The sequence below is a fragment of the Dasypus novemcinctus genome, chromosome 13, assembly GCF_030445035.2.
Source record: "Dasypus novemcinctus isolate mDasNov1 chromosome 13, mDasNov1.1.hap2, whole genome shotgun sequence".
NCBI lineage: Eukaryota > Metazoa > Chordata > Mammalia > Cingulata > Dasypodidae > Dasypus > Dasypus novemcinctus.
The window spans coordinates 27,300,612-27,312,616 of NC_080685.1; the positions used below are offsets into that span (position 1 = coordinate 27,300,612).

The following is a 12,005-nucleotide window of genomic DNA, read 5'->3' on the forward strand; positions in this document are numbered from 1 at the left end:
TAATTATAGCAGGTTTTCATGACAATGAACTTTTATCCATAGTATATTTTTCATACCTGAATGATTTACCATTTTATGGATAGTCCTTTCTTTATTTAATCAAATTCTTATTTTAGACACTCTCTTGTCTCCAATTTTTACTATAATTAAATATACTGTAATACACATCATTTATTTATTCAACAAATATTTATAAGGCATCATCCTTTTTTTTTTTTCGGTTTTATAAAGGGTATTTATTTGGGGTAGGAGCTTACAGATACCAGGCCATAAAGCATAAGTTACTTCCCTCACCAAAGTCTATTTTCATATGTTGGAGCAAGATGGCTGCTGACGTCTCTGAGGGTTCAGGCCTCCTGGGTTCCTCTGGGCTTAGCGCCTCTGTTTTTTCCACAAGGTCAGCTGTAGACTATCAGGCAAATGGCTCTGTCTCCTCCCTGGGGCTCCAGCTTAACTGTATTCAGCACTGTATAAGGTGCTGGGGATTCAGTATGAGAGACGAAGTCCCTGCCCTCAGTGTTAACTTCTCGTGGGAGAGGGGAGATAGGAAAAAAAAAGTACAAACTAGATAATCACAAATAATGTTAATTTCAATGAAGAAAATAAAACAGGATGATGAGATAGTGATAGAATGGAGCCTGTAATTTAGGTAGGGATGACACATATTGTTGCCCAGTCATAGGATAGATCTTCAATGAACTTGTAGAAGTAAAATTGCTGGATTTTGATGTTTATTGCCAAGTGGGTCTCTAGCAATATAATCCTAAACGTTCCGTGTTGCAGAAAGCCTGCTTTGGCACCCTTACAGGTGCTAGTTTCTTCTACTCATTGGCCATAATTCTATCCCCTGAATCTACTTACCATTATCTGCTTTTTATCTGCCTTATAAAAATATCATCCCATATGTGTATAGAGCTTCACACTTTGCAAAGAACCTTTGCATGGTAATCAAACGTGCTAATTATTTTTTGTTATTCTGGAAAATTTTGAATCTACACAAAAAGAGATAGACTTGGATAATGAGGCCCCATCTACCCAGCACCAGATGAAAACTTAACATTTTGCCAATATTGTTTCACCTGTACCCCTGCCTTCCACTTTTCTTTTTCAGGACTATTTTAATGTAAAATCCAAACATCACATTTTATTCTTACCCATAAATACTACAGCATGTATCTTTGACAGAGAAGGACATTTTCTTTTTTACATAACCCAGTGCTATTACCGTTCCTAACAGAATTATCAATACTTCTTTACTATCATCAAAAATGTAGTTCATGTTCACGTTTTCCTAATTATCTAAAAAATGTGACTTCAGAGTTGGGTTATTTGAATCAGGATGCAAACAAGGTGCACACATTTCTTGATCTGCCTCTTAAGTTTTTTTTCCCTCTATTTTAAAAAAAAATGTTACATTCAAAAAATATAAGAGATCCCCATATACCCCCCAAATCCCTCACCCCACTCCTCCCACATCAGAAACCTCGTTCTTCATCATGGCACATTCATTGCATTTGGTGAATACATTTTAGAGCACTGCTGCACCACATGATTAATGGTTTACATTGTAGGTTACACTCTCCTGCAGTCTACCCAGTGGGCCATGGTGGGACATACAATGTCCAGCATCTGTCCCTGCAGCACCACCCAGGACAACTCAGAGTCCTGAAAATGCCCCCACATATCTCTTCTTCTCTCTCCCTACCCTCAGCAGCTACCATGGCCACTTTCTCCACATCAATGCAACAGTTTCTTCCATTAGTAATCACAAGTGTAATCAGTAATGGAAGAAATTGTAGCTCTTAAGTTTCTTTTAATGTGTAGCAGTGTCCTCCTCTTTCACACCATTTACTTTCCCCCCAATTCAATGGATATTTATTAAGGTCCCAAAGGGTGCATGAATTTCTGATCTATAATTTATATAGGCTGAAAAGTGTTATTTTAGTACCTTTAACTTCTCTGTGTATTTCAAGTGAATCTTTTAATGTGACTGAGGCTCAGTTTGATGTTACCGAAAGGACCAGCAGTAGAAAATGGGAAAGTATAAACATTTTCCTTTCTACCAAGAAGGGTTTGGTGCCAGGATAAACTAGCCTGCTAGCCTATCAGTAAGTGATCAAAAAGGCTACTGAGTCTGGGAGAAAAGATGTACTTGGAAGAACAGTCTTGTGAGGGCTCATTTCTCTAAAGGCACAAAATGTTGAAGAAAAGAAATGACTCAAAGATTATATTGAAAGATCAAGAAAGGAGTTAGTCACAGCTTTGGGAAAAAATCAACAAAAGAAGACACTAAATGTAGCTAGATGCTGGATTGAAAATTCTAAAGTTTCCCTGGTGTTATGATTAGCACTCTGAGTTAAACGAGGGGGCTATTAGCATGTACCTTTGAACAAATTGGCTTAAAATGATAGATTCCTCAGTGCACCAGCTGTAGTTTCAAGTATAATTCTGATATTTGTACCAAGCAACACAGAAGAAAAAGCAGCAAGGAGAAAGTGTCAAGTATTTAGGACATAAAATGATTTGGCAGCTTTAGAATTCCCAGTTTGAGTCTTTTTCATCAAAAAAAGTACATTCTGGCTCAGTCCAAAATAACACTGGCTATAGATGACTTGTTATAAGCAGGAGGCCACTGCGAAAGTACTGAATCCGGGTTTTGCTCTCTGATCTGTTAAAGAAACTCAAGATAAGACTGTTTTAAGAGTACATGGGTAAATAAATTGCTTGCTAATGGACTTTTCTCAGGATTTTGTTGCAAACAGAGTTGTACTTAGCTAAAGAGGGCAGGAAAGAAAGTTTTTGAGGGTGGCATCTGCATCTGACATCACTTACTGTGCACATTCTACTGGACACATACTCTCTCCAATCCCTTAGTCTACACAGGATTGGGAATTTTTCCTTCTGGATTGTGACTGAAAAAATACTGATATTCAATGGGCTACAGGGAAGACCTTTCAGATTCTGTCACTGCTTCTGAGTCCTCTGCACATCCTAGAAAGGTACTTGCCCCCTGACGAATTCACAGCCTGTAAATCTCTGACTGCACGTTATATCCATGTAAATCCTGTCTGAGCAGTTCTGGGCTCAGCTGCAGCTGCAGTGATGTGCTGAACTGTGGGAAAGCATACACAGCCCTATGCTTCTGTGCTCAACCAAACCATGCAGATGGAACAGGCCAGAAAGGAGGATATGATTGGCTTCAAAACTCCTGTGAAAATAGCCATTTCACTAGCAACCCTCTCACTGCTCCAAAAAGAATGCTTCTTATTAAAGTTTCACTCATTCCTTCAGGGAAGTAAGTCCTCAAGAGTTGACTTGCTGAAACTGTAAAGCTTTCAGGTGTTCTTCAGTGCAGTTTTCCAGATTTGTAATTTTTATAGACACCAGTGTTCCTGCAGGAGGGTGTCCTGGGCGGTGGACAGAAGTCAGGTTGTCAAATCCTCTTCTCTCTCACTTGGAGTTCATAGTGAGAAAGGTTAGGGAAACATATCACATCACTGGTTGTGGTAGAAGGTGGAGGAAACCAGGAAAGGGTTGGCTCATCAACCAAGGATGTATGAGTGCTGGTATCAGACAGCTTTCCAGGTGTGAGTGATTCAGCTCACGTTCCTGATGTACAGAAACAGTCCAAAGGTAACATTGAATCGCTTTGGTCCACAAAAAGTGACAGAAATTCATCTATTCCAAAGTAGAAGATTTTTGTTTTGTCTTCAAGATGTGGAAATATGGCGGTGACCATGGTCAGTAACTCCTCTCAGGAAGGCGATGGGCCCAGGAGCCTGACCCGTGGAGGGGCGAGAAGGGCACCCTAGGCTGCCCCCTGCATGGCCCATGGAGCATTGAAGCACAGGGGCCATCTTCCTGGGACTCCGCCACCACTCATTTTTTAAAGAAATAGTTTATTCATCTTGGCTGATGAATGTGCATAACAGATTTAATCATTTGGCCGAATGCTTCTTTCTGGTATCATTTAGACACTTGTGATGTTCCTCTATTTCCCAGTGTAGCAGTTTGATATAATTACGAATTCCAAAAATAGATATTGCATTATGCTTGTAATCTGGTCTATTACTGGGCATGATTGAGTTATGATTAGGGCTTTGATTGGGCCATGTCATCAGGGCAATAAAAGGCATGGCAAAGGACAGCACTGGAGCTTTTGATGCAGGGATTTCTGATGTTAGAGTTTGATGCTGAAGACCTGGGAAGTCAGCCCCAGGAAGGAAGGAACCTTGAACCCAGAGAAAAGCAAGCCCCAGGAATGTAGGAACCCAGGAAGCCTGAACCCTCATAGACGTCATGAGCCATCTTGCTCCAAACAGACTTTGGTGAGGGAAGTAACTTACGCTTTATGGCCTGGTATCTGTAAGCTCCTACCCCAAATAAATACCCTTAAAAAACTAACCAGTTTCTGGTATATTGCATTAGCACCCCTTTGGCTGGCTAATAAATACATCCAGTATTTCTTATAAATGGGTAATTAGTATTTCTTATAAATGGGTAAGCTTAAATGAAATTCATCTTCAATATTTTTGGGGGAGAGGCAAGCATACATCAGGTGTCATGTACCATATCAGGAGGCACGTACTATCTGGTTGTTCTACTGTAGTGATGTTAAGATTGATCGGTGGGTTTGGATTTTGTCAGCACCATCCATTCCATTCTAAATTTCTCCATAAACCTTCTACCTAATAGTATAAGCACATATTGATGATTGTTGCTACAGCCATTATTCATTTGGGGTTAACAAATGGTAATTTTTCTGATACTCTCATTCATTCTTCACTTAATAACTGGAATTGTTTTGTTTTTTTAAAGATTTGTTTATTTCCTCCCTTCCCCTTCCCCTGCCTTCCTACTGTTTTTGCTATCTGTGTTGTCTTCTCTTCTCATTTTTTCTCCTCTAGGATTCACTGGGATTCGATCCTGGAGACCTCTGATGTGGAGAGAGGTTCCCTGTCAATTGCACCATCTCAGTTCCTAGTCTTTACTGTACTTCACCTTGAATTTCCCCTTGTCTCTCTTTTGAGGTGTCATCATCTTGCTGTGTGACCCACTTGTGCAGGGCACTGGCTCACAATGTAGGCACTCATGTGGGTGGCATGGGCACATTTTCTCTTCTTCTTTTTCACCAGGAGGCCCCAGGGATGGGACCCAGGTTCTCCCAAATGGTAACCAGAATCTGGCACTTGAGCCCCATCTGCTTCCCTGGAATTGTTTTTATAAACAAGAACTTTCCTTGTCAAATATTTGGTAACCTGAAATATAGTTTATATAGGAAAGATAGGAAAAATGGTAAATTATTTCTTTTGCCAATTTAGAGACTAATGAAGTGGTGGTCTAGCAATTTCCAAAGGTAACCATTTTTTAAAACATTGTTTTTTTAATCATTATGGACTCATAGATTTCTTTATTTTTTGTGACTATCAATTTCAGTGATCATCATTTTTATTTTTTTAAAGATTTTTAAAAAAGATTTATTTATTTATTTCTCTCCCCCCGCCCCCCCCCACCCCGGTTGTCTGTTCTCTACGTCTATTTGCTGCGTCATCTTCTTTGTCCGCTTCTGTTGTTGTCAGCAGCATGGGAATCTGTGTCTCTTTTTGTTGCGTCATCTTGTTTTGTCAGCTCTCCGTGTGCCCCATTCCTGGGCAGGCTGCACTTTCTTTCACTCTGGGTGTCTCTCCTTACGGGGCACACTCCTTGTGTGTGGGGCTCCCCCACACGGGGGACACCCCTGCGTGGCATGACACTCCTTGCGGGCATCAGCGCTGCGCATGGGCCAGCTCCACATGGGTCAAGGAGACCCAGGGTTTGAACTGCAGACCTCCCATGTGGTAGGTGGATGCCCTATCCACTGGGCCAAGTCCGCTTCCCTGATCATTATTTTTGATTCTCAAATTGCCCCTGTTTTCAGCCAGTGGAAGACCTTTAAAATTGCCTCATGTGTCTTTTGACAAAATCCTAAAAGTGTACCAGAGTTTCCTTGCTTTCTGGTACAACAAGATATCTTAGGCTCATCTTGTACATCACCTGCTTCAGGTTTAGAATAAGGCATTTCTCCAAGGAGTCATGCTTCCTTTATATAAATATAGCTATAATATTTCCACATGATTGTGCTGAAATCACTACTAACAATAAGGTTGTTCAGTGCTACCTAAGATTTCTCTGAGACACTTTTCCACAGGGATAGAGATGTATTAACAAAATATTGTGTTTTAAAGTTACTTGAAGTAATTCTTCTCTCAGTATGTTTATGCCATCAACCTGATATAGTTAGATTCATTTGTTTCAGTTTATTTTAACTCAGAGCTTTTTTATCTAATGTTTTTGTTTTTAATCATGTATAAAACACTTACTATATTTCAATTATTCCAAAGTCAAATCAATGAAACAAGGTGCCACTGACAAAATCCAGTTTCCATCCTTGCCCTTCCTTCCTCCTCTCTCTCCCATTAAGTAGCACTTTCTATTCGTTTTTAGGATTAGCCCATAGCTTCTTTAAGTCATACACTCTTAATCTTATTTTTAATGCTTTTATGCAGGCAGGAAAGCAGTTATTTTCATCGTCATCATAAGAGGAGGTGGCATGCCCTCTTTAATCCCCCGGTCACCAGACTCCAAATCCTGGGCTCCTTCCCCTACTCTACACTCCCCTCTACAGACGCCCCAGAAAATTGCATCAAGGAAATGCAGCGGAGGTCCCCTGTTAGTCAGATACCCAAATTAAATAGTGCTAACTCCTGCTACTTAAAAATTATGTAAAATAAGCATGGGAGCCATTTTTGGACTCCATAGGCTGTCCATTGTGTCTGAAACTATCAAAATACATGGCTAAATATATGTGAATAAGTGGGCACATGTGTGCACACGTGCATGCATGCATTATTAGTGAAACAAATTATCCCCAAAGCTGTCATTTTCTGGCAACACCTATTAGGTGTTACACCCTGAAATCACCCTTCAGACAAATGTGGGGACCATTTACAAGAGGAAACTGTCGTTTTGAAATTACTGAGGATGATAGTTCAGGAAACAATGTAATCATAGCCTGTGATGTCCCAATTGTAGTTCGGCATAATAAACAATTAAAAACTTGTTTAATATCTAGAAATTTAAAATGACTAGGTTAAAAATTTTTTTTTCACTTTCCAATTCAATTTAATTTTAAGTTGTATTGACAACTAGGCAGAAAATAAGGATTGCAGTTTCATTAAATAAAATTCTTAACAGGGCGAGAGCACAAGTATGGCAGAGTTGAAATCCTACAGTATAGTTTTCCACAAAAGGATTTCATCCAATACCTGCTCTGCCCGGGTGGCTTGGGAGGTGGGATGGGGCTGGAGAAACAAGCGGCACTCAGGGAGGAGCTAGAGAGAGACTAGAGGTGCTGGAACATTCTTCATTTTATCTTACTATTTTATTTTGCTATTTATTATTTATTTTATTTTTAAAGAAGCTTTAGATTACATAAATACTACATCAAAAATATAGGAGATTCCTGCATATCCCACCCCCTCCCTCTCCCGCATTTTTCCACATTAATAACACCTTTCATTAGTGTGTCACATTTGTTACAATTGATGAACATATATTGAGCATTGTACTAACCAAGGACTATAGTTTACATTATAATTTATACTTTTCCCCTGCACAATTTTATAGGTTTTGACAAAATGTATAATGCCTGTATCCATCATTGCAATGTCATACAGTACAATTTCAGTGTCCCCAAAATGCCTCCATGTTGTACCTATTCTTCCCTCTCCCTCTCCTCAGAACCTCTGGGGCCACTGCCTTTATATCAATGATACAAGTTCTTCTATTGTTAGAATAATCATAAGCATACTTTAGTCCATGGCTGATTCCTCCCTTATGTTTGTCCATTCCTCAGTCTTGAGGATTTTGTGATGGTGAAGCCCACCCTGTCTCCAATTGAGAGAAGGCTTAAACCCTCTCAGGAAGATGGATGGAACTGTATTGCTTGAAGTTGCATTCTCCACTTCCTGGGATGAGTGTCGTCCATCATCATCCTTTTGTTAGTTGTCCTGGGTGAGTTCAATGAACTAGTGAGTAGGAGTGCAACTCTGCTGAGATTCAAGGCTTAACCAGCACAAGAACAAATGGAAGATTTAAGTTTCTGGGACATATATTTAAGAAGTATAGTGCTAATTATAGGTTCAAATAAAAGGGACAGAAGAGCCATGTGTAGGGAAATTATAAATTAGTCTAACTTTGTTACAATAGAGAGCATATATTCCAAAGTAAGACCCACTGACAGGGAGCTGAATTCTTGTGATTTTCTGCCCTGCTTATAGTGTCTAGAAGTCTCTAGAGCCCTCAGAAGTCTCTAGAGTTGTTTGAGGCACTGTTTACTGTGGCAGTCTATGAGATCCTGCTGAGACATACATAAGAATAACCTCTGGAATAAACTTCCGACTTGATTTGAAGTCTCTTAGCCATGAAAACTCATTTGTATTTAATATTCTCCCCTTTTGGTTGAGATATTTTTCTAGATTCATTGCTAGTCAGTACTTGGCAATAGTCCCTCAGTGCCAGAAAGGCTCATCCCTGGGAGTCATGTCCCACGCTGGAGGGAAAGTAGTACGTTTATCTTCTGTTTGAAACCCACGGAAGTCTCTCTCCCTGTGTGTTTGGTTTCTAAAAAGCTCTAGATCCAGAAGCTTTTCTTATTTTTAATTTTAATTTTTTTGTAGAATGGGACCTGACATAGGCTCAGATTTGGGCAAGAAAGTGAGGTCATGGCTTTACCAGCATCCTTTTCTGCTCTGGTTAGGAAAGACCAAGGAAGTGTCTTCCATAACCTGTAAGTTTTTGTTTATTTGAGATAAAGTCTCAAAAGCAGAGCCTTTCAATGCCATAAGTAGTTCACATGTATACAATACAGCTAATTTATTTATTTATTTTTAAACCACCTCAAGAGTGATAAAATCTCTGTAGAGGGCAGGGCAAAATGATACTATAAATAGGGCCAGAGAAGTAAACTTTGAGATTAGGATAGGCAGGGCAGTCTGTGGGTTTTGTCCCTGGCAGAGCCTGGCAGGATTTGCAGAGCTTGGGAACAGAGCACAGGACTTAGGGAAGGGGCTCTTCTAGTCAAGATGCTGCTGCTTTCATGTGCAGCAGTGGTCAGTGACTTGGGGTGAAGTGCAGGGACTGGTTTCTTCTTTGATAAAATAGGAGACACTTGTTTAGTACCGATGCCTCAAGTTCTTTCTTCCTTTGAACCAGGCAACACCAGGATGCCTCATTCTTAGGAATCTCACCCTGCCTAATTACTTTCTTTTAAAAATAAACTTATGTTCTGATAAAGTAATGCATTTCTGCTAAATTTTGAAAACTATGGAAACAAAGAAAAATTATTTGCTGTGTATGCATTTACAAAATTGAGAGCACACTTTAAACTTTACACACTATATGTGCTGCTTTTTCACATTACACTATGATAATTTGTCCATGTCTAAAAGTGGTTTTAATGACTGAGCAACATTTCATTTATTTTATGGATGCACAGTATTTTAGTTAATGATTCCCTTATTGTTGAACATTGAGGCAGGATCTGCTTTATTGCTCCTCTAAAGAATGGCACACTCACACAGACACAGACACATCACACACATATCTGAAAATTTAACTGGGGACATTGTCCTGGAAATAGTTGTTAATCAGCCAAATGACTTTTCAAGACCTTGGGACCCGCTGTTAGATTGTCCATTCCTAGTCTTAGGGATTGGTCCATTTCTTTACACACTCAACTTTGCACAGAAGCTGGTAATGAAGAAAAGACTTTGTTATTAAAGAGGTTGAACCTCTTTTCATATTTATTAGCAATTACCTTTCTTCGTTTGTAAATTGCCTGTGTTCTTTATCAATTTTTCAAAATTTGGAAATAATTACTTATTCCTTAGTGTGTTTGGATTTTTTGCATTTGCATTATATAATATTTATAAAGCACGTTAGTACTAATAATATGTAGTAATAATATATTATTTTGTTGACTCTATGCTATAAACAATTTTACACTGTCATTTTCTTTTTAAAATTTTCTAGAATACTACTTGATCCTTGGAGCTGCAAATTCCGAGGTCAGCTGCCAGCGGCTCCCCTCACCCACTTGGAAGTTTTCTCAAGATTAGAAACTGAAGAACGTCGCTCGCATATGGTTGCTAGGTGGCGCTGGTCACCCTCGCAGCCCGCCGCCGGAGACTTGGCAGCCTTCTGGTGTGGGTGAAGCTCTGATTTTGGATGCTTCCATTTCTTTGTGTTTAGCTACCTACCTGCTTAACGTCTTTGATGCGGATCTGCCTTTCTTCGGCGCTCTGAGCCCCTAGACAGGCCCCATCTTGTGCTTGGGGACCGGTTGGAAGACTTTGGGGGCATATCAGTCGCAATGATTTCTGGAGGTCTCAAGGCACAGATGCCTAGCGATGAAAACTCAGGGCTCCAGCCAGCCGGCAGCTCGACCTTGGATAGAGCACTGAGGGACTTAGGCTTTTTTGTGTAGGAGGCAAAGACCCTTTGAAGGGTTTAAGCAGATTTCCTCCCTTGGACTGATACAGACTTCTCTTATTTAGGCTGAGGGACTCTTGTCCAGCCCCCACATCTCAGACAGGACATAGCTTTGAATTGCCATCGATATGCCTGTCTCAAACCTGAGGACATCTTGGCAGGAAGTCCTTCAGCCTCACTGAGCAATTGACACTTAGAACTTGGAGGAGGGAGATGATTCAATGTCCAACACCCCATACTCCATCCAATCTAATCAATCAACAAGTCCTCAGGGCACTTCCTAAATATTTCCTGAAGTTGCTTAATCACCTCTATCTCCACTGCCCACTGTCTCAATGCTGGTAATGATCATCTTCTGAAAGCATTACTGCTGTAACCTTCTGTTTTAGTTTCCTTGACTTCTCAAGCAAATACCATGTAATGGGTTGGCTTAAACAATGATATTTTATTGGCTCTGGATTTGAGGCTAGGAGAATTCCAAAATTGAAGAATCAGCAAGGCAATGCTTTCTTCCTAAAATTGGTGTTCTAGGGCTGGCTGCCAGTGATCCTTGGTTCTGGGCTACTCTGTCACAGAGCAATGCACATGGCATCCTTTCCCGTCCTCTCTTGCCCCTTCCAGGTTCTTTTAAGGTCCAGCTTCTGGCTGCTTCCTCTGTGACTCTCTGACTGTCTTATTTTCTTTCTGCTTATAAAATATGCCAGTAAGAGGATTAAGTCCCATCTTTTATTTTTATTTTTTTGTCTTTATTTATTTTTTTAATATTACATTAAAAAAATATGAGGTCCTCATATACTCCCCCACCCCCTCACCCCACTCCGCCTCCCATAGCAACAATCTCCTCCATCATCATAAGACATTCATTGCATTTGGTGAATACATCTCTGAGCAGCACTGCACCTCATAGTCAATGGTCCACAGCATAGAACACACTCTCCCATGTTCCATCCAGTGGACCATGGGAGGACATACAATGTCTGGTAACTGTCCCTACAGCATCACCCAGGACAACTCCAAGCCCTGAAAACGCCTTCACATCTCATCTCTTCCTCCCATTCCCCACACCCAGCAGCCACCATGGCCACTTTCTCCACACCAATGCCACATTTTCTTTGATTACTAATCACAATAGTTCATGAATAGAATATCAGTAAGTCCACTCGAATCCATATTCTATTTTTCCATCCTGTGGACCTTGGAATGGTTGTGTCCACTCCACATCTATATCAAGAAGGGGCTTAGATTCCACATGGGTGCTGGATGCAATCCTCCTGCTTTCAGTTGCAGGCACTCTTTGCTCCATGATGTGGTGGTTGACCTTCTTCAACTCCATGTTAGCTGAGTGGGGTAAGTCTAATAAACCAGTGGAGGAGCTGAGGTCTGTTGAGACTCAGGGCCTGGCTATCATATGGTCAGTCCAGAGATTCAGATCCCCTGGGTATATATTAAACCCAGCACCAACTACAGTTCTGGTA

At 40.4% G+C, this 12,005-nt stretch overlaps 1 pseudogene; it reads right to left on the minus strand.

Moving 5' to 3' along the window:
* Nucleotides 1-2,671: 2,671 nt before the first annotated feature.
* LOC101432653 (STE20-related kinase adapter protein beta pseudogene) lies at nucleotides 2,672-3,640 on the minus strand (annotated as a pseudogene).
* Nucleotides 3,641-12,005: the final 8,365 nt, after the last annotated feature.